Below are 24,010 nucleotides of genomic sequence, written 5' to 3'. Positions count from 1 at the left end.
TATACATTTTGTAATGAATAATATTAAGTAATTACATGTACTTACAATAGGGTTATAGGATTGGTGTTTGGTTGAGGGTTAGTTGCATGTAATTATGCATAATTTATAGTTATTACTATAGTAACTACATGTAACAATGACACAAATAAAGTGTTACCGATTTTTCTTCTATGGTGGGAAAATGGCCGTCAAAACGAACCCCCCCCCAAAAAAACGATAATCTAGGATCACTCTGTTCTGCTGCTGGACAAACATTTCCGATCTGTTTAATAAAATAAAGTGTAAAGATTATTGACTTCCTCAAACGGTTTTTAAAGTAGCGCCAGATCTTTACTTTCATATTGTGACGTACATCCGAGTGTAGCGGATTATCGGGGGGAAAAGTTGGGTGGGACATGGTTCTATGCGCTGGTTGTTGATTGGATGTTGAGATGTGGGCGTGGCACTCGAGTGTATGCAGATGAGTGTGAGCTGGAAGGGGCGGAGTTTAAGCGGACTGAATGATTGGAGGATCCTGTATACGTCACCAAAGAGAAGACATTAAAAAAATAAATCAAATTCACAGATGAGTTATTCACAAAAAAAACTGCATTATGCATATAGAAAATACTCTCTAATTTAATTTGCACTTTCGTGGCATAACTTGGCATATCAAGATGCATAACGTGAGGTTTGACATCAATAGTTTCATTATTCTTCAAATTGCGAATTGAAAATACGCCCAATGGAAACAAGTCAATTTCGCAATCAATCCCATATATCGCAAATAAAATGTTACGCTCGCATGAGGTGGTTTTTCAGGCAATTTGAAAAAGGAATATTATGGAATATAAAGGAATATATCACAGTATAATGGTCTTTCCTTGTCATTAATGCTTGGAAAATACGCCTATGTCTTCGATTAAAAATAAAAATTAAAAATTACTATAGGGTTAGGGTAGGATTAGGGTTTGGTTGAGGGTTAGTTGCATGTAATTATGCATAATTTACTGTTATTACTATGGTAAGTACATGTAACATATGTAACAAGGACAATGTAAAAAAGTGTTACCAAATGAAGTGTAACTGAAAAATCATATGGGTTTGCAATGAAAGGGTGATTAAATGATTAACCAATTACTTTAATGGTTAAAAGAGATCTATATGTATTATTATCACTCTAAACTAATTTTGGTCAGTGGACACTGGCAGTTTTTAAGTGTTAATTCGAAGGTCCATTGGTTTGTTACATGCGCAACTTCCTCTTTCCCAGAAGTGTGACTCATTACGGCTTCTCGTTCAACAAGATTAATTGATTTTCACAGCTGTCTTTTACATTAGTGTTCGTCCCACGCACAGACGTGTGCAGAGAATTCGAGGAATTTCTCCCAGCTGATGCGTTTGGCCTTTCCTCACCCCGTCTCGCTCTTTTCTGGATCCGATCCAATTCTTCAAGATCTTATTACTTGCCTATCTTACTAATTAAATCAGACACAACTCTCCCATCCTCACTTTCATCCCTCACTGATGAATCAGAAATAATAAGTGTTTATTTAAAATTAACTATTGTAACAAATTGAGTGCTGCAGTGATGACGGAATTTCGTAAACTAAAAAAAACAAACAAATCATAATGATATAAAAATAATATATAATAATAATAAGTTCACAAATAAGCACAAAGAATCAACACATTGAATTAAATGTGAAATTTTGAAGTGGTTCCCTCGACAAAAACTGGGATTTTCCCATTTGGATTTTTAGATTATTGCTGAATTATCAAATTTCTCTGTGATTAACAACAGTTTATGATTCTTACACGTTTTGTTCATCTTCACAAACACAAATTAAGGCCTAAATACAATCGGCTGAAGTAAAAAGCTAAACAGGCATACATACAATTTTTGACAACGTCATTTAGATTTTCTCTTGAAGATCTGTGGAATAATTTACGGGCCGATCTGTTTACAAAAGAACAAAATGAGTGTGTTTTAGTGAGCATCATTGCCTGGATGTGTCTGATTCTCGGCTCACTTGTGTTCTAAGTCAACATGAAATCAAAACAGACTCTATTTACTTTCTTAAAGGTATAGCGGAGGATTTTTTACTTCCGGGTGGATCACCTATACTATTGGTCCTCCTAATTGTCAATCATTCTGGTGAATCAATCAAACTTTTCAAAAAGCGGAGAGGGCGGGTCTTATCTAAAATTCGGAAAGATCCTCCACTATACCTTTAATGCATGTTCCTGGTCTTATTGAGAATGATTCATCAGTCTACATTATATAAGCAAATGTTTGCTTTCATAATCATTCTCAAAATATAATAACTTGCTCCGCCTTTTTGTTAGATGATGTCAAGAATAATTCCCTAGATTTTTTTTTTTTTTTTTATCGCTGTCATTCACACAGAAATACTTATAAATAAATTCATGCTGGCTTTAAACCACAAACTGTTGTGTAGGTATTTCTTAAGTTTTGATTTGCTTCAGATGTGTCTGCATACAAATGTGTTTGTGTTTACTAACGCTGGCAAACGCAACAGATTTTGACAGAACTTCTCACGTCATTTAGCTCGAGGCGCTCCGGTTTTCTCTTTGAAGGAACAATAGACAGATCCTATTCACAAAACACCTCAATTACTGTCTGTTGTGGTGTGTGTCCGTCTCTCCTGTGCCTGATTCACACACATTCTTAAATCAAGATACATTTACTTGAGAAGCAAATTGCCCTAATGATTAATGCCCTTGTATCAAATTGTATTGAGTTTATCCTTAAAACAAGAACAAATATCCGACTACAAACACGTCACAATATTCCTCATTTAAATAATTAATGCGCAGAATAAAGGGGCGGGGCCTGGTTGAGTTAGTTAGTAGTGTGTTAAACTGGCGGTTATGGAAAGGGGCGGGACATTTCCCAAACACACTCGAAGCACTCGACCAATCACAGAGCACAGTGTGCTTTCAGGAGGAGGGGCTTCATAGAGACAGGAAGTAAACAGAGCGTTACTGACAGACTGGGAAGAGAGGAGCCGCAACAATGGAGAATATGAGGAGAATAATCAACATTCAAGCAGGAAAACCTGTTCTAGTAGAGCCTGGACTTTCCAAAAGCCTCTTTAATTTAAGAATATAGATACTTGTAATGGAAAACATGACAAAAACATGATTGTTTTGCAGCGTGTGTAAATAGCACACACTCTTCCCCGTCCCGACGGTTAAAAGAGAAGAGCACTGATGATAAAGAGTGATGTATATGTTTTACAGGCTCCTTCAGTTTACATGCTGATGTAGTTAAAGTTCCACTTCAGTCACACAGGTCCTGTCTACCTGTTTCAGCTCCTGTGGTCCACACACACACACACACACACACACACACTTATATAAGGGTTTCGTGTTGAGTTGGAAAAAAAGACCTCATTCGGGGGCACTCTGTAGAGTATACTTTACCTGCATATAAACAGGTGAAAAAAGTCTTTCCTGGCAGAAGGCGTGAAGTGGGACAGCGCCAGGAAAGCTGTTTTAGATTCATCCAAAATTACTGGCTTTTGGCAGAGAGCAGCATACATACACAAAACAAATGTTCGCTTTTAATCTTACTGCTTTTTTCCTCCGTCTCTCTCTCTCTCTCTCTCTCTCTCACGTCGTCTAATCTCTCTCTCTCTCCATCCGAGGACGTTTTATTTAGACGACTATATCAGATTCAATATCGCAACACTAATAAGGGACTTAATTAAACGTGTTAAACGAGAGTACAGCGGCTGTTCACATTCACAGTTAATTCTGAATTAGACTTTACAGAATCGGTTTCCAGATGTTTAAGCCAAAATAGACCCCGTTTAGTATGATAATGCATGTTATACATCCTACCAGTCACATTATACTGCATGGTTTATTGCTGAGATCAATCAAACCAAGGGTTAAAGGCTCATGTGTTGGTGCATGAAGGGTTAAACCAGATAACATCCCTGCATTGTTCCTCGTCCCAGAGGATAATCACATTCATTGGCTGCTTTTGGTCTTTTCTGTGGATTTCTCTCAGTTCTCTCCAGAAGTCATAAAGTATTATATCACACCATTTACTTTACGATTCAGACTCGCGCAGAACAGAACGTCAAACCGAAAACCCCTTTTTGTCACATTAATGGATCTTTTTCCCCTCATCCAATCATAAACAGAGTATCTTGGGATTATAGTGAATTAATACTCACTATATGAGCTGGATATACGCTGCTCTAATACTTTAATGAAGACACTTGATCTGAATATGAACGTTGACCAACAGAACAGTCCTGATGATAGTAGTGAGTCTGAAGCGTAAATAAAGCTAAATCTGCTTTAAATATCATATATCTAATCAGCAACCCATGATGAAACATCAACACTCCAAAATATATGTATGTATGTGTGTGTGTGTGTGTGTGTTAATGTCAAAGCTACATTTAAAATGTATTATAAAATGTTTAAGTGAAGACTAAAGCCTATTGAATGTTTAAAATGAGGGATTCAATAATACTGTAATATTTATTGGCTGGTGTTACTAATTTAATTACCAGAAATTTATAAAATTTTACATTAATACTGATTAATTAACCAACTGACAGCACTGAGATATATATATATATATATATATATATATATATATATATATATATATATATATATATATATATATATATAATTTAGAGTTCTAGATTCCATTGATGTATATATATAAATATATATAGTATATATAAACAAAGAAATAAAAATAAAGAAATTGTATTGCTCACTCAGAGAGTTTGCTCTTTCATGGTTCAGGAGACTTAATGGAGTTTTGAGTTACATAGATATTTTGATATAAATATATATAGAAATAGTTTGATATAGTTTTAGAGCATAGATTTGACTTTCGATGGCAAATCATTGTAAACCCGAGTAAAGTGAGATCTCTTGTGGAAACACATCTGAGTGAATAAGACGTCTGCAAATCTGTATCTTTAATCTCATAATAAACATCTGAAATATTAAAGCGTTCCCAAATATTAAAGGCGAAGAGCAAAACCTATGACTTCATCTTCAGCTGAACCTCTTCATCAAGATCCAATCTGATCTGATCTCTCAGATAGTGAGGATCAATGTGGCGCTGATTTACTGTCATCTCTATCGCAACCCAACACAAACACACAACAACATGTTCTCTGAGCCACACACACACACACACACACACACACACACACACCAGAGCTGAACTTCATTAGGATTCACACGTGCTTCATCAGAAGAGCCTGTTGAGATACTCACAAAAGAGAGATTCCACAAACTGAGACTTTTGCTTGAGTTTCTCCAGAGAAAATAAACCCTCAACTCCAGATTTGCAGGAGAAATCTCGACTACATCTCAGATTTGCCAGGGAAAGTCAGGGATCTCAATCTGATCTCCAACACTTCTCATTAAACTCCGCAACCGAGGGAATGATCCACATCGTAAAGATGACATATAAAGGTTGATTTTGTAAAAACCCTTGGTTACACTTTATTTGAAGGTGTCATTGTTACAGTGTAATTATATGTTTAAGTACTGAGTAATATTAATCAACTACATGTACTTACTATAGGGTTAGGGATTGGTTGAGGGTTAGTTGCATGTAATTATGCATAATTTACTGTTATTACTACGGTAAGTACATGTAACATATGTAACAAGGACACTGTGAAATAAAGTGTTACCCAACTCTTTCACATTAATGCATTTTTTTAGTAAAAAAGAGAGAGAGTTTAAAGCGTGAAGCAAAATCAGTCATTTCTCATTAAACTCTATATAGAGTTCGAATGATCCACATTTTAAACATCTATACTCTTACTGTTGACTCATTTGTCTGTTCTTATTTCTCCTAACAAACTAAATCAATGAAGACAAAGATGATACTTAAATAAAACCATATTGCAGTGCAAAAAAATGAGTTATTTTAAGGCTACTAAAATGACTTGTTAGTGAGTTGATTCAGTATTAGTTCTGATTAAACTAAATGAAACTAAGAACATCATTAAGTTTCCTGAGCCATGAATGAGAAACATTTTAATAATAAGACCTTTACACTAATATAATCTCACAAACCTGTGACTACCAACTAAAAGAAAACACAAACAGTGATATTTCACTGCTTTAAAAGATATGAGAAATACTCACTGTAGTGATTAAGACGGCAGTCCACAAAGTTGCCTTAACAATCCATACGGATATTTCTTCTGCTGGTCAAAAGTCTTGCATTTACTGTCCTGAAATCAGTCTGGTCTGTCCTGATTTCTGGTTTGTCCTCGAGTCTGAAGATGTCTTGACTCTTGAGCTCCTCTGCTACTTGTGAAGGAGTTGAACGTTCAAAATATATATATATGAGGTTCAGGGCTGCTTCTGACATCACTGAGTAGTCAACACTACCGCCTCACACACACACACACACACACGACATGCTGCATATGAAATTAGACGATGCCTCAAAACACACACACACACACGCACACACAGACATAAGTGTGGGTTGTGGGGTTTTATATCTAACTGTATGCCAAAGTAACTCGCCTGTCTTTTTTTGAAACAGAAAATCACATGTTATTCATTTTTCACAGTATTTTTCGTGTGATTCACACCAGTAAAAAAAAAAAAAAAAAAAATCAAACATACTTTCCCAGAAAACTTGCCCCGTCGCGTCACACGCTGATACCCAACACTGCAAATGACTGTTATTTCACAAGCTTAAATGCTACATAAACTTCTCTCAGGCACATTAATATTATCATGTAAAAGCCAAATATGAAAGCAGCCGAGGAGGAGACGCAGCTCTGTTGTGGCATTAAACCGTGATAATTAACTCAGGCCTTCGTGTGGAGGAATGTGGCGAGTGTGTGAACGCGCTCCAAACTCAGCGCAGCGGTCAATGTGTGTGTTTAACGTCACAGCTAATCTGAGTCTGCAGAAAGAGAGAGAGAGAGAGAGAGAGAGAGCGAGAGAGAGAGAGAGAGAGAGAGAGGACTTTACACATTCACAATAATAATAGGTAATAAATGAAAATAATAATATTCAAAACCAACTGACCCTCAAAAATCACACAACATATCTTTAAAACACCAAATATTACAAAAAAACATTTAATTTTTCATAAGTTTGTAATACGCAAATTCAATTTTGCTTCTTCCACCCACTAGTTTTCTAAACATCATTTCCACCTCAGTAGTCCCAAGGTTTCCAGATTGTTAATTTTGCTGTTCCCAACAAATAGTTTAATAAGCATGCCATCCTTCTCATAGTGATAGAATACCTATACTTAACACTCCCAATACATATTTTATCAGAAAATGCCTTATCAAAATCTTTAATAAAATTAAAAAGACCTTGTAATCTTCCATATTTTAAAAATAAATGCTCTAAGTCTTTTTGGTTTACACAAAATCTACATTAGAGAGAGAGAAAGAGAGAGAGAGAGAGAGAGAGAGAGAGAGAGTGTGTGTGAGTGAGAGAGAGAGAGAGAGTGTGTGTGTGTGTGAGTGAGAGAGAGAGAGAGAGAGAGAGAGAGAGAGGTCGTCTGAGCTGAGGTTGAGCTATGTTTAGTTGCGGGCGCTGCTGGTGGTTTGGGCTTTGCTGTGGCCCGTGGCGTGTGTGTATCAGTGTATCGTGTGTATCATGACCTGCTTGCGTTCCCTCTCTGTGCTCCGACCGCTGACTGGGAACGGCACCACAAAACACCAAACACACACCAGACGATTACAGTATTAGAGTCTGACATAGTCCTGACTGCGATGAGGATTATCTGTGCTTTACTCGTGTGCGTTTCTCCTCAGGAGTTCATGAGTGATGCGGTGATTTGTGGAGTTGATACCAAGTGTTTGTTTACTTGTGGTCATTCTAGTTGCCAGGATTATGTTTTGCATAAAGTCTGGTTCACATTGCAGTTTATCCTGAAGCATGTACTTGGAAAGAGTCTGTTTTGTTTTTAGAGGCGCAGATCTGGTCTGATAATAATGTCAAAGTCAAAAATAATGTTAACACTTTACAATAAGGTACAATCTGTTAAAGTCGCCCTGAGGTGAAAATCAAGCTTTTAATGTTGTTTATATGTCTATGTGGTGTTTTTAATGTGCTTTAAGACAAAGCATGTGTAAATTCATAAGTCGACAGCATTGCTGAGTATTTTCTCCTTAAAACTGCAGTGAACCAAAGACAGTCTCAAAAACACGCTTTGAAATCGCTGGTGTTTCTGACATCACAAACTACCTTGTAACCAATCAGATCAATGTGTGATCGTCAACCAGTGGATCTCTGAGCTGAGTGAGTGAGTGGAGGCGGGGCTCATTTGCATATTCATAGAGCTGCGCATACTAAATGAGGCAAGGGTGTCGAATTACACTCACAATATTTTAAGGCATGAAGAATTTTTTTTTCAAGGAAAAAACTTAAATATGTCATTTTGCTGTTCAAAGATGACAAAATGATTGACGACAGGAGGACTTTAACATTAGTTAATAAATAATGTAACACATGTAATGCATTAAGGACCCTATTGTAAAGTGTTCCAACTAATCATAACATTAGGTTCACAAAGTTGAATCCCAGTAAACATGGAAAGTTCCCATTGTTTTTAAACCAATTCCTAATGTTGAATGTGCTTTTAAGGTTCTATTGTTTGTAATGACCAACTAACATTCTCAGAACATCGCAGGGAAGTTTTCATACAGAACATTATCCAATGGTTATTTTTAGGCTTTATTTTTATAATCATCAATTAACTATACAAGAACGTTGCAGAGTTAGGGTTAACCGAACGTACATAGAACTATATACTGGTTAATCCCACCCAACATTGAACGCTCTCCTAGCGTTAGCGCATGATTCCAATTTGTTTTTTGGGAACGAATTCCCAGTGTTTTAGGCTCTTCTGAAACCTACCTTGATTAATTTAACATTCAGCACTTGCCTCGTGACTACGAGGACGTTTCTCCTCAGAGGTTTCTATGTAGGGTCCTATATGAGAGAAAAGACAAATGCAGATTTACAATTGTGTTCAAAGAAAATGTAATGTTTTCCATGATAAAACACTTGTGTATCCCATCTTAAGATGCTTTGGGAAACAAGTTTAGAAACAATTCTACTTATTATCTAAATGCTTGTTACAGATCTTATTGTTAACAGTTCATCCGTGCATGCATTTCATTAATAAAAAACGTTTTGACCTGATGTATGTGACACATGCTGGATCCTCCAATCATTCAGTGTTTAAACTCCGCCCCTGCAAGCTCACGCTCATCTGCATACACTCGAGTGCTCACATCTCAACATCCAATCAAACACAGAACCAAGGCTGATGTAATAATATGAAGGAAAATATCAGTTGCTCTTTTCATTCATTGGACTTTAAAGGGGTGTTTATTATGATTTCACTTTTCTAACTTTAGTTAGTGTATAATGTTGCTGTTTGTGCATAAACAACATCTGCAAAGTTACAACGCTCAAAGTTCGAAGTTGTACTATATAAAGTACAAAGGGAAATATTTTCTTTTAAAGGAATCGCTTTTTAAGGACTACAACAAACGACTGGTAGGGACTACATAACATTCCTCCTGGGTTAGTGAAATCACCAACCCCAAAATTTACATAAACCCCGCCCCCGGGAACACGATTTATAGATTATCATAACAGAATATGCTAACCAATGACTAGAAGATAGCTAACTCCACATCAGCTAAGTAAATTTAAACAAACAAAAAAGTTTTTTAAATTTTCAAGACACAAGCTGTTGTAGCTCCGCCCCCTGTGCCGGGAGCAGCAGCTCATTTGCATTTAAAGGGACACACACAAAAACCGTGCATTTTTGCTCACCCTTAAAAAGTGACCATTTTAACATATATATAAAAATATCTGTGGGGTATTTTGAGCTAAAACTTCACATAAACACTCTGGGGACATCAGAGACTTATTTTACATCTTGTGAAAGGGCATTATACCACCCCTTTAAAAAGCAGTCATTACTTGTGCGATACCATCTGTTGACACTCATGGTGTTGAAATGAGCAATAACTTGCAGAGATGACCTGACACAATAAATAAATGGTAAACATTAATATTTGTAATATAATTATTTTTAATTTACAGCGTTTTCAGGACTAAAAGTAATCGTTTACTGGTTATGAGACACACAAGAGCCAGTGGCATTTGACTTTGACTTTAAAACTGGTGAAAGAGGCAAATACGGTTATGCAAAAGTACAACTTAAAAGTTGCAATTAATAATCCAAGTAAAACTTTTAGATGCTCAGTCACACACTGCTATTGATTTAGAAACTTCAAATATTATGCTTTTTTGGGGGGTTTGACAGTTAACTGTGATTAATTATTGGGTGAACTATTCTTTGAACAGAAACTAAGACATATTTAAGACTCTTAAGTTATAGTAGAGAGTACCTTTGGTGACTGGCCTTGCCCTTCAGACAGATCGCATGAATCAGGAGGTTTGGTGATGTGTGGTCCGTCTCGAGTGCCAGCGTCTCTCAAACGCTTGATCTGAAACTCGGACTTTCTTCTTCCCATGTTCTCTACACTTTTACCTGCTTCTTCCTCAGGATGTGACCTGAAATATATCCACCTGGCAGTGCCGGTGGGATTTAGCAGCCAACACACTCGTATAGCGCTCCTCAACGATCTACTTTCTTTCCAGACGAAACACACAAGAGCAATTTTTGACCCGGAGGTCAGTCGAATTCCTGAGTTTTTCCTCTTTAAGGGTAAATGACTGTGGTTTCTGTGGAAAGCAGGTATTTTATACTCATACCAGGCATCCCACTTTAAACACATCCGTCTTTTTGAAGGCATGAAAAGGAAGATGGATGTTATGAGGTCAGTTTAAGGCCTAGCATCACATGTTCCTCTGCTCCCGAGTCCAACAGAAACGATGGCTACTTTAATAATCACACACTCGCAGGGAAAGCGAATGAGTTCGTTTTCCTGTTGGCTTGCATTAAATAGTCAAGCAGGCGCTTTCTCAGACTGGCAAAGACACAAAATGCAGTACAAAAGCTAAAAATTCTAGACGTTCAAGGTACAAACAACATTGGACCCCATTGACTTTCATTGTATAGACAGAAAAATGTTAGCCAAGTATGGAAACATTTGGAAAGACGACCTGAATTTTCATTTATGGGTGAACTGTTCCTTTAAGTCCACATCATCACTTCCCGTTGTTCCTCAAAACACATTATGCCCAAATAACTGAAAGATAATTTGAAGAAATTTGTCTGCTACAAACTATAATTACATATAACTATATAATTGGATCATGTCCAACTACATAACTGGATAACACATGCTAAGTTGCACTCAACTGGAAAAATTCATTAGCAAGATTTGATATTGCTCATCAAAGAGAGAAGATGCAATATGGTGCGAATTTAAAAGAGTCTTTGCTTTATTACAGCATTGAGACGAATTCTACAGTTAAAATGCTTCCACATGTGTGTGTTCACAGTTTGTTGTGGAGACAGAGCTGAAATAGACAGATATGGAACGCATTTTAGCGAACTACAATAAGAATTTTTTTTTTTTTTTTTTTAAGAAGCCTCTTTGAAGGGCTGTAATTAAGACCAGTCTGTGCTAATTGAATTAGCACAAGATGCTCCTGATTACTTCTCGCCCACTACAAAGAGGAAGTTGTCACTTTATAAGTATATTAAATGGTTGTAATGGAAACGAGTAACAGTCTAGCGGAAAAGTATAGTGATATTAAAAGGCTGTATTAGATGAGTTGTATTTAATGTTGCATTTGATATTCGACATAGAAAAACAAGTCTATTTTCAACTAATTTCAATAAAATGTGAAACTTGTCCAAAAACAATAACATGATGCATGAGTTTTGAGTTACAACTAGGGATGCACCGGTATGAAAACTTAGGCCGATACCGATAATTTTGTATATTTGAAAGCCGATAACCGATATATTGGCCGATAAATCCAAATCCAAATTTTTGAGAGCCTGATTACAAAAACTAAAGTCTCACCATTAAAAGTCATGTCCCAAGCACACAATTATAATGATGTTTTCATTATAATTTTATGTAGCCGATATGACAGATTTGCGCTGCCCGTTGCACTTAACCATATTTTCCTTTTTTGAAGTGATTCCAATCATATTTCAAGCAATTCAAAACCATCATGTTGAACAGTGCGCATCTGAAGTGTCTAGGCTGAAGGAAATAATACATTATTTGTCAGCTTTAATATATCGGCCAAATTTTCTTATCGGGCCGATAACGATAAGATTGAAAATTGACATATATTGGCCGATGCCGATATATCATGCATCTCTAGTTAAAACTGGGATTTTTAGTGAATAAAGCCCTAGTTTTTGGCCTGTTCCTCACACAAAGAGTAGGATGAACTTATTTACAGTTGTGTGAACTTTCTGCTGAACGTCTTTTGTGTTCCGCATCAAACCTGGAATGGCATGAGGATGAATAATGGATGACAGAAATTAAATTTTTGGTAGAAAAAAAAAAACCCTCTTGCAGCCAAACGTAGGACCAAATCTTATTTTGAAATGTCATGGTTTAAACCCACTTCCAAGAATCTCAAATCCCTACTGAATCTGCAGTCCGTCCCACTCGACCCAGATACATTTCTCTTTGAGCGCATGTCTTGTGTGTTTAGCGTGTTCATCTGACCTCCACGATGCTTTACATGGAACTGTCTTGCACACATACGCTGATGGAAGATCTGAAGTCTGTAATTAATTTGTGGTGTTCGCTCTGGCTATTATTAGCCGTGTGATGTGTCCGATTTGCTTTGTGTGGCAGCGAGTTGAGGGTGAAACTCAATCCAGGACGAAGCTTCTCATGTAGAGCCAGGAATTCAACAACACTTAGCTTTCTCTCTCCATACTGCTTGTCTTTGGCATCCCTGGCTCATATGTAATACTGTATTTATTGTGCATTGTTTGGCGTGTGTCGCGTATGTCAGCATGAATTCTCCAGTGGATGTTGTTGGTGGGCTTCATCTGTACTGGAAAACTCAGTGAATGGCATCTTCCTCCATAGGCCAACTACATCTTGGCCGTTTCTCGAGTGGAATAATGGGGCTGGAATTACAAAACTGTGCTGCATCTTAAATCACCTTCGCTTGGAGAACCAGCGTGAGAAAAACTTTGCATTTCACAAACACTGTAAATATCGCTTGGAGAGGCCAAAAGTGTACTCTTAAAAGTTGTGTTTGCTAAGTCAAGCATCACTATTATTGCTTATTTGAAGTCCCCCTGTAGTGAATAATTTTATCCCTTAAAACTCATCTTTGATCACCAAAATTACATATATAAACGTTTTTTTTCTTTAAAATCACACGTTGATCTGATTGGTTACAAGGTAGTTTGTGACGTCAGAAACACCAGCGATTTCAAACCGTCTTTTTTGAGACTGTCTTTGGTTCACTGCAGTTTTAAGGAGAAAACACTCGACTTATGAATTTACACATGGTTTGTCTTAAAGCATATTAAAAACACCACATAGACATATAAACAACATTAAAACCTGGATTTTCACCACAGGGCGACTAAGTTGTGGAAGTACCGACAGATCTTTTCTTCTTTATCCAAAGAATAAATGTAAGGGACTTGATTCTACGCATCGGTTGATTGGATGGAGAAATGGGGGCGTGGCACTCAGGTATATGCAGATGAGCTTGAGCTAACAGGGGCGGAGTTTAAGCGGACTGAATGATTACGTCACCAGAGATTTAGAGGTCAAAAAAGAAACATGCACGAATGAATCTTCACAATAAGATCAATAACATGCTTTTTTTTTTATCTGTGAATTTCCATTTCATGCTGACTTTGCATTTATTTGATGGTAACAAACCTTATAACTCATGGTTTTGATATAGTTACATTTAAATGCCTCTGACATTAAACCGAACGTGTTATTATTTAGGAAATGAATGACTTTAACTAACTTACAAGTGCTCAACAAGATCCTCTTCAGACTGTTGCTCTGCCATGACAGTAGATGAACTGGCAGTCAAAATCTGCAATTTTAATTGTACTGGACAACAAGGCAGTAAAAAGTAAAACTTTTTTTTTTGTAGTAGTAGTAGTGTCACTCACATTATCCTTAGAACATGTTAAAAACCCAGGAAACGACTTTAAGTGATCTGACAGAACTGCAGGATTATGAATGCATTTGCTGAAAATGTCACAGGCCTCATTCTTCACAGATTAGCTGTGAGGTTTCCAGGGCTTCGTGGGAGGAAAACAGAACAATGATGCTGTTTAGTTCCAGAACACAGTGATGAGACGCTCTCTGTGTGGCCCACTTTTCAAATGGGGCTCAACATGTTTTGCATGACGCTTCCCATAGAAAATTCACAAATGAGACCTCTTAAATATCTCACTTGTTGCCTATAAACAGCAATGAGATTAAATACAGAGAAAGTCTCCTGCTTCTCAGATGTTTCTCTTGAGAAAATGACCCCTCAACAAAGTCTTGTACGAATCAAAGTCAGATCTACAATCAAGTCAGAGATCTCAATATGAGCTTAAACACTTCTCATTAAATGATATGAGCTGCTTTCCACAGTTCTATAGTCTTATGCCCAAAGTTTTGATGCGAACGCTTAGGCAAATGCACACTAGGAAAGTTCATCCTTGTGCGCCATTTCTCTCCAGAAGTTATCATTGATAAAAATGTCTTTGTACTTTAAAGTAGAGTTGTGTTAGCCTGGCAAGCCAGACCTACATCAAGATGTTAGGTCTGGCAACTCACCATAGACACGGCTCAATCCGAGGGGCGGGATAACGGCTGTCTTTCAAATTCCCTCTGCACGCAATAGGACAGCGCTTCAACCAACCAGAGCGTTTTCCCAACAGCGGAGCTATCGTTAGTTGATAGATTCAACTTTTGCCATATCTGGCCGGCAAAACTACGAACACATCTTCCTTTTTTTAAGAATGACTTAAGTGCCGTTCTTTGCTCTTTTCTCAAAGAAAAACTTAACTCCAAGTCGTCCAGAGTCGCGGCCAAAGCCGATTCGAAAGACTGTTCTCCAGCAGCAGCCGCCATTCTTTGTTTTCAAGTAACAGGGAACCGTCGCAACTCTGCCGTCATTATGTTAAGCCCGCCCCGCCTACTCTATACATGATGTGATTGGCCTGACCCAATTTAGGTTTTTGCAGCTCGCAAGTCAATGGAGAGTTGCTAGACTACCCTGGCTGCAAAAAACTTTTTGCTGCCGCTAGGGTTCGTCTAGATTTCTAGGCTAGAGTTGTGTCCCAAATCATGCAATATACACTAAAACTATGCACCATTCCAGCTAACAAAAATATTATATGAACGTTTTGCTGATGTTCCCATTAAGTTGAACATTCAAAATGTCCATGTCTTTTAAAATGTTTTAAAGTCCCCCTGTAGTAAATAATTGTATCCCTTAAAACTCATCTTTGATCACTAAAATGACATTTTAAAATGTTTTTTCCTTTAAAAAAACTAATTCTTCACGCCTTAAAATATCTAACTCAACACCCTTGCCTCATTCAGTATGCATATATGCGGTTCTATGAATGTGCAAATGAGCCCCGCCTCCACTCACTCACTCAGCTCAGAGATCCACTCGTTGACGATCACACGTTGATCTGATTGGTTACAAGGTAGTTTGTGACGTCAGAAACACCAGCGATTTCAAAGCGTGTTTTTGAGACTGTCTTTGGTTCACTGCAGTTTTAAGGAGAAAACACTTTATTTTGTCATTCTGCAAACAATTTGGACACTTTTGAATGTTCTCTGAACGTTCTGAAACAAGTAGTAACATTAAAGAATGCTAGACGAACGTCCAACTAATGTGTTTCAGAAAAAAACTCCATGAATGATGTGTAAATAACATTTAGAGAACATTATTAAAGACCAGATAACTATGAACGAACGCTCTAATAACATTACAGGAAGAACAGTTGTTTAAAGTGAATTTTTTCTTGTTGGAATTTTCAATGGCATAAGCCCCAGGACTAGTTTAACATGGAGAGGAGGGGTAAAGTAATAATTACCAGAGCTTATTTGTGATTGCTTATTTGTCTGAATGTGTATCTCAGTGATCATTACAATGTCAGAAAAGATTACGGCGACTTTTACCTTCAGTAAAAAGGTCCGGAAATATTACCTCAGGTAATACTAATCCCGTGCAAATAGACCCGCTGTAAATATGTACGTAAATATTTAGTAATTTCCTGTTTAAAAGTAGTTTTCCGGGTTTTTTATGGAGTATGGAGAGCATTCAGTTGCGTTCTAGACGCTGGGACGAGTCTGTGGCAAAACTCAAGTGTTTTCCACACGCCATTCAGATCAGAAAGAAGATCGAAAGCACTTGTTAGAGGCACGAAACATCTTTTAGCGTTAGGTAAGTTGAAGTTAATTAATACATCGTTCGACTGGACATAACTGTAATATATATATAAATATAGGTTATATGTGTTTGCGCACGTGATATCAGGAAGCAGCGTAATACACACATGACGACAGGAGGGAGACGGCGATGCGCAAATCGAGTTACTCTCCCACTTCTGCTAGTTTTACTGAGATGTCTTATCCTGTGCGAATTGGCCATTAATATTACAGACGTCCTGTGGTAAAATTACTACATCTATCCTTGTAAAGTTAATCCTGTCCGAATAGGGCTATAGAATGCAAAAGAATAATAATGCATAAGCATGCAACCTTAAGTATACTTTTACTGCATGCATTAACTGCATGATAACCTCATTTGACTCGATTTTGGGGAAAAAGTTGATACATAAGTGAAACACAAAAAAAATCCAGTGATATGAAAGAGCAACATTTTCCTCTTTCTTCGGGACATAGATGCACATCACAAACTAAACTGTTCCAACACCCAACATGCACCATGATTCTCCCACGCCGACACGGATGAGAACACAGGGGATTCCCTGAGGGCCAGACAGACTGTACTGGATAATGCTTTAATGACAGGGAACACCACATACAGCGAGTGTGTGTGTGTGTGTGTGTGTGTGTGTGTGTGTGTGTGTGGCTGCTGTGGTTGCTGTTTCACAGCTCTAAACATTTCACAGCGTCTTTCACTGGCCAGCATTTCCACTGCAGGGTTTCGATCACTGACGCATGCGATCTTCTCTGTCTGCGATCTGCAGGAGTGAGCTGGAAATGTCACTTGTCTGAAATAGAATAAACTCTTTATCGAGTCGCATATAGAGATGAGTCACTCACGCCCCCGCGTCAAAAATACGACAAATAACTTTAAATTTGGCTCCATGGCATTTGTATTGACTTTTTTTGATGGAAGTGAGAATGGGTCACACCAAATCCACAGTGACCTTTGGCTTGTGAGTGGACCTTAAGAGCTCGATACCAGATTTATGCAAATACGCAAACATAGACGCAAGAGTTTAGAAAATGTCACAATTTTGGAGTTGATATTTGGATTTTTAAGTACAGTTTAGTTTGAGTAAGTTTTAATGGTGCATAATTAGTTTATTACTACATTTTTTTTAAATTAAGCTTAAGCTAACTGTGATTTGTATATGTACATTTCTGAAAAACATAACTTAGTTACCTCTGATAACAGATCACTCTAAACTGTAATGTGGACTCTGCTTTGAAACGATGTGTATTGTGAAAAGCGCTTTACAAATAAATGTGAATTGAATTTATTTTTAGTCTAGAAATTTTTGCTCACGTCAAGAATTACAACTATAAAGAAGTACATTAGTATATGCCATTCTGTCATCTACCCCTTTTAAATGTGTGAGCTTGTTCAAATCTGGCGGATTCTGATTGGCTGTCAATGTATTTATCATTCATCAACTGGAAAAAAAAAACATTCTGAAAGTGATTTGTGTCGTTGCGGTGTAGACTTTCCTATTCTCATAGAATTAGAACGATTACTTAAACTTTATAGTTATCGTTCTTTTATCGGGCCTTAAAGGGGTAGTTCACCCAAAAACGGCACACACGGCACGTTATCAGGAAATGCAACGGGTAAATTGTGGTTGAGTGTTTTTTACAGACTACACCGATTATCGGTTCATTTGCAAAATCTCCTTTTACTTTTAGATAGGGAAAATATTTCTTCATTGCTTGAAGTTTTCATCTTGGTTATAGATACTGATAACAGTAGTAACCTTAAGTGTAACAAACCTCCGTCCTCAAAAGCGGCAATAGGGTTTCCTTTCACATGCATGTGCCGTTAAACTTGGCATGTTGTTTTACAGGTTTCCACAATAAATATGCAACTTCATCAATAAGACTCTCAAAATGTCATGATAGCTGGCCTGGAAAAGAAGAAAGAAAAAGACTAGACACATTTTGAAACACAAAGAGCATTTATGACTGTCTCCTGACAAACTTCCATTGATTGTTTTATCCTGCTAAAGCATCTATGCAAGAAGAACAGAAGCTCTTCCACTAACTGGGCCTCCAAAAGTTCATCTGTCACATCTATTAGAATAAATGAGGTGAGAAATGGCCTCTAACAGCAGTTGCAGACATGCGTTTGGACATACTCGACACCTGAGACCAATTTCCACCTTATATTGGACGAGGCGTCTCTGCCAGATCGAGTCAGTCTGTTAGCGAGGAACCGCATGCTAAAGTCTATTCACATTAGAGGTACAGCCACTGAAGTCTGCAGACCTGAAAGACGTAGAAACTGGTGCATCAAAATTCATTTTTTTTGTGAAACCGAAAAGAAAAAGAAATCCAAAACTAAAGTTGATTTGACAATCAATCAAATTCATCTAAAAAGGAACAAACTGTTTCTACTACAATATGTTGCTGAAATATGAACATGGTGGTTGTAATAAAAACTTGATGTATTCGAACATACATTAAATAGTAAACTAAACATGAGGTAGCAACAAGAAAGAGCGTCCAAACATTTGTTTGGAAATTGGAAAGCTCAGACTTTGTTTGATATCAGAATCTAAAGTAACAAAGATTATATTACGATTAACGGATGGCAACAGAAATAGACACTGACTGCATCGCTAATCAAAACACAATTTGGCCATTCACTTTAAAAAGGTCATATTTTGTCTTCTTACAAAGTCTTGATATTGTTTTCAGGCTCTACTAGAACAGGTTTGCCTGCTTGAATGTTGATTATTCTCCTAATATTCTCCATTGTTGCGGCTCCTCTCTTCCCAGTCTGTCAGTAACGCTCTGTTTAGTTCCTGTCTCTATGAAGCCCCTCCTTCTGAAAAGCACACTGTGCTCTGATTGGTCGGTTGGAGCAGTGTGTTGTGATTGGTCGAGCACTTAATGTGTTTTTGAAATGTCCCGCCCCTTACCATAACCGCCAGTTTAACACACTACTAACTAACTCAACCAGGCCCCGCCCCTTTATTCTGCGCATTAATTATTTAAATGAGGAATATTGTGACGTGTTCGTTCCCGGAAGAAACTCAAGACTACAATGGAGGCGTTTCAGGGAGTTCAGAAACAGACACTGATATAGAGAATTACTTTGAAACCTTTTTCATGCTCAAACAGCAACATGGAAAAAAGCAGAATACGCCATTTAATGTGAAATATAACTTGTTGCTGAAATGTAACCATATTTAAAAGGGTGATACGTTGCGATGCAATTTTTCACATCTAAAGTGAAGGGCTCCATAGGAATTAATTGTTTCAATTTAAAAGCTGTACAAATCTCAGCATAAACACACCGGGGTCACGCAGCCATTAGAGTGTCAAGCGTTACTCGAACCGTAACCCACTCTCTTCTGTCTCTCTCTCTCACTCGCTCTGTCTGTCTCTCTAATGCTCCAACCCTTGATTATGCTAAACCTCAGCCATCACCACAAATGCCCTGCGCTCTGCCAACACACACAGGCTCGAGTTCTGTCAGTCTGGGCTTTATATACTGTAAACTCTGGGATGCCGTGCTGATGTCATGGGCTTGCGTTTGGACCGGACTCAGACCATCGGGGGAACGACGGGCTAAAAACAGGGACGGTTACACATGTGTTCGGGATAGAGTGGGAGAGATCTGAGTGTTGTGTGGATAAATGTGGGCTCTTGTGGGTCACACTGGTTCTGAATAGCCACTAAGTGCAGATGTATCATCTGTCGTCTTTTTCCCAGACGTCTAGCATCTGTATCAGCCAGGCATATCTAGGTGAAGCCCAAACACACACGTCTAGGTCATACTGCATAAGAATTAAATATAGAAACAATAGGAAAAATGTAAATAATAATTTGCAATATATATATAAAACCCTTTACCCAAACCCTTTTTTATGTTCTTAAAATACTGTGTTATGACAAATGAACAAATATAATTGTATTATTTAATATTTATTATTTTTATTGAGATATTTTATGTATTAATTTAATTATGTATGTGTAATTATGTAATGTAATTTCATTTTCTGTAATTATAATTTAAGTTATATATACACATGTATGTATGTATGTATGTATGTGCGTATATATATATATATATATATATATATATATATATATATAAGATGAGATGATCATTAATTAAAATGAAATCAAAATTAACTACATATAAAGTTTTTTTTGGTAGCACTTTAAAATAAGGCCTCATTTGTTAACAAAAGTTAACTTCATTGGTTAATATGAACTAAAATGTACAATTAATCATTTAAAAGACTTTTTTTTAATCCAAAGCGAATTATAAACAATGGAAAACACTTTAAGTGTTCTTAGTTGAATGCAAAGCTCAACATTTACTAATACATTAGTAATACAGAAATGTCCATCTGTTATTATATTATTTAATGGACGTGAGTTGATATGAACAAAAAACTTAGTATTATTAACTGTTTTTATTAACTAATGTTCACAAAGTGTAATAAACACTTTAACAAATGTATTGCTCATTGTTAATTAATGCATTAACAAAAGCTAATGGGACTTTATTGTAGTGTTAATATTTTTTTTTTTTTTGCATTGTGACTTTAGTTTAATACAGAATAAGAATAATAAAAAAATGCTGAAAATACTCAATTCAAAAAATCGTGCAAGTTCAAGTGAACTGATTTAATTTGATGTGAATTCACTCTCTCTGTTTGAGGTTCGCTGCATGTGTTTGCTGGGTCTCAGTAAAAGTGACCATGCAAACCATCCCGTGTGTATGTGTGTGTAGGTGTGTTTATTTTTGTGCATGTGGTTTGTGTGTGTGGGTATTTGTTTTCTGTGTGCATGAAGAGTGTGTGTGGGTTTGTTTGGGTGTCATGTGTGTTTGCTTCAAGTCTGTGGTGATGGTTTTAAAAACCAATAGATTTTGTTTAATTACACCGCAGAGGAAAAACATGTCTGACTCAATATGGCAGCTTTTTCTCTCTCTAACGATGGGCCGCACAGAGCAAAAAACATAAAATAAAAATAATCTGTATTTGTTCAATGTCAGGTGTCAGTCTGTCGTAATCATTTTAGATTGGTAGAACAATATAGAGACTGGGATGCAAAAAAGTGCAACGTTTTGACTATTGACTATCGGTAATATTACCATATTACCAAAAGACTATAAAAGTCTTTTAAATCCGGGCCTGAAAACAGAGTACATAACCAATTGTAATCTTCTCACAAACTACATTCAGACTATTAAAAATATGACTCAAATTAACAATAAACTAAAATGACTGTATAATCTTTCATTTCTGTTCAGAGTCTCTTATTTAAAAAAAAAATTCTGTTCCTGTTATGTTAGTTTTATGCTAAAATTTCACAATGCTGTTGGAGATGAAATATGTGGATAACGTCGAATAAATATCTTTTTGTCAGGTTAGATACTGACTATTAATCACTTAAACCGCTTTATATATATCTCTCTACTTTACCGTCTCGCACATCCGCCATGTTTGTAGTTTTTAAGCACTTTTTATTCATGTTTGTAGTTCTAATCGAATCCTCGTCTAATGCGCAATGAGTTGTGGGCAATATTAGCCGTTTATAGTTTGCACGGATCTGCACTTCGGATTCTAACCGGAAAAAGTAGACCATCCGGGTATCTTTGAAATACTCATTCCAACATAACTATGATTTGGGACACATTAATTCGGGTTTTGAATCCTATTGAGGACAGAGAATATGTGAATTGGGATGCAACACTAGTTTCCTGTGTTTGTTTCCTCGGTTTCTAAGCATGATCTACAACTTAATCTTCCCTGACATGGAAATATTATAATAACTGCACAAATATAAGAGTGATAAACACTTTTGAATAGAACAAGTATCCCAGTCTGAGTTTGATTTGGTCTGTTTAGTGGTTTTTTTTTTGTCTTTTGCTATTTGTTGTGCTGACTTGGGAATTTAAAGCGTCTGGTGCCAAATAAAATCCACCCACTCAACAGCACAATGTCACAATAAGGCACCAGAAGGCTGGATGAAGTGTTGACTGTAGTGTTTCTCTGTCTCAGAAGGGTCTCTTTAGCATTCAGACACACTCTTCAGTGATAAACTGTGAGTGTGAGGGTTTGAGACCCCACAGATATCAGCTCACACACACACAGCTGCGTTCAATTGCAGTTTGTAGGGTGGGGGGGACGGCTGATGTCTGACGAAGCGTCAGCAAGACGATCTGTTTTTCCGCGGAGACGCCCAGTGTCAACAGACTGGCTGTCTCTCCCACACACACACACACACACACACACACACACACACACACACACACACACACACACACACCGTTCACACAACCCGGGGAATCACAGAGCAGCCACTTCACATTAATTACTGTAAGAAAAAAAGTTCAGTGGGGCTCCATGTAGAAACCTAGAGTTCTCGACTCAAATTTAAAGCCAAAAATGTTCTATATAAAGAGAAATGTCTTTTTTCAAAGTCTTAATGTTGTTTTCAGGCTCTACTAGAACATGTTTTCCTGCTTGAATGTTGATTATTTCCTCATATTCTCCATTGTTGCGGCTCCTCTCTTCCCAGTCTGTCAGTAACGCTCTTTTTACTTCCTGTCTCTATGAAGCCCCTCCTTCTGAAAAGCACACTGTGCTCTGATTGGTCGGCTGGATCAGTGTGTTGTGATTGGTCGAGCACTTAGCGTGTTTGGGAAATGTCCCGCCCCTTTCCATAACCGCCAGTTTAACACACTACTAACTAACTCAACCAGGCCCCGCCCCTTTATTCTGCGCATTAATTATTATAATGAGGAATATTGTGACGTGTTCGCTCCTGGAAGAAACTCAAGACTACAATGGAGGCGTTTCAGGGAGTTCAGGAACAGACACTGATATAGAGAATAACTGGAGCTTTTTTAATGCTCAAACAGCAACGAAAGATGAACAATTATGTACAAAATCATAATAGGTCCTCTTTAGATGATTGCAAAATACTTGCATGTTTAATGGGTTATTTTATTGATAATGTATATTTAAATTTTGTTTAATTCTTCAAATTTTATCAAAATATAAGTATGTCCATCTTTATCCGCATACATACAGTATACTCTCATATGGCGATATACAGTATGCATCATAGCAAATCTTAATGTCTTGATATTTGATATCATCACAAAATGTAACTATTATCGCCCAGATCTTCACATAAAATTGGATATATAAGTAAGTGTTTACAATATAGCAAATCTCAGCGGCTTGATTGCTAATATTGCCAAGAAAATGTAAACTATTTTATCGCCCAGCACTAATCTGCGAAACACGACTATAAGGCACATCATCTGCGCAGTAATATGTCACAAACACTCATCACATGGACTTTGGTTTCAGTTTGCACCGTTAGTTTGTTGTCATGTTAATTTGATTTGTCATTCTTTTCAGCTGTGTATGATTGATTACCTTGTTTGTCTCTTCTATTTAAGTTTCTGATCTTAGTTGTCTGGTCTCGTCTATGTTTAGGGTGTTTAGCTTGGATTAAACCAAGTTGTGACGCCATAAAAAGAGGAAAAAAAAACAGTGTTAATGATGCGAAGCTCATCAAATACGCAACAAATTAATTTCAGCTGTAAAGCAGCTCTACAGAAGACAACAGTGTCATTATTCAGATCAAGTCAGTTCAAT

General features: G+C 37.1%; 2 protein-coding genes across 3 annotated transcripts in view; one reads left to right on the top strand and one right to left on the bottom strand.

Moving 5' to 3' along the window:
- The window catches only part of pthlha (parathyroid hormone-like hormone a), a 21,045-nt gene extending 14,725 nt beyond the window's left edge, over window positions 1-6,320 (bottom strand). Inside the window, exon 1 of one of the 2 annotated variants that reach the window (XM_081363871.1) lies at window positions 6,148-6,320. The gene's annotated coding sequence lies outside the window, so the exon portion shown is untranslated. The remainder of the gene's footprint in view (window positions 1-6,147) is intronic. The other variant, XM_081363869.1, reaches the window with a different exon arrangement.
- Window positions 1-24,010, top strand: part of ripply2 (ripply transcriptional repressor 2) — a 486,302-nt gene that overhangs the window by 77,005 nt on the left and 385,287 nt on the right. The window lies entirely within an intron of this gene.

The sequence above is a fragment of the Scardinius erythrophthalmus genome (genome assembly GCF_964197995.2).
Source record: "Scardinius erythrophthalmus genome assembly, chromosome: 4".
NCBI classification, from domain to species: domain Eukaryota; kingdom Metazoa; phylum Chordata; class Actinopteri; order Cypriniformes; family Leuciscidae; genus Scardinius; species Scardinius erythrophthalmus.
Note: the sequence above shows the minus strand (reverse complement) of the source record. Positions and strands in the feature narration are given on the sequence as shown.